Genomic DNA, 363 nt, shown 5'->3' with positions numbered 1-363 from the left:
GAGAGAGAGAGAGATCTCTGCAGATCAATTCATCGAAAGAGAGAGAGAGAGAGAAGAGATGAGAGAGAGAGAGAGAGAGAGAGAGAGAGAGAGAGAGAGAGAGAGCAATCACAGGTTTTCATTTTTAGCGCAGGATCGGGGTCAACTAATACCAATGGTTCGATAGGGATAAGCTAGTACCAATTTTGGGTACAAGAGTTGAATCCCAATCTTAGGTAGGTCCTAGTCCCTTAGCCAAGTGAACATTAGAATTAAGCCCTAATTCTAGGACTATTAGTCCCAATCCCAACCCCTTAGTCAAGTAAACACTGCCTTAGGTAATCGATGTGCTTCATCTATATAGGAAAAATAATTCATGTTTTA

Source organism: Asparagus officinalis, chromosome 6, assembly GCF_001876935.1.
Source record: "Asparagus officinalis chromosome 6, Aspof.V1, whole genome shotgun sequence".
Taxonomy (NCBI): domain Eukaryota; kingdom Viridiplantae; phylum Streptophyta; class Magnoliopsida; order Asparagales; family Asparagaceae; genus Asparagus; species Asparagus officinalis.
Note: the sequence above shows the minus strand (reverse complement) of the source record.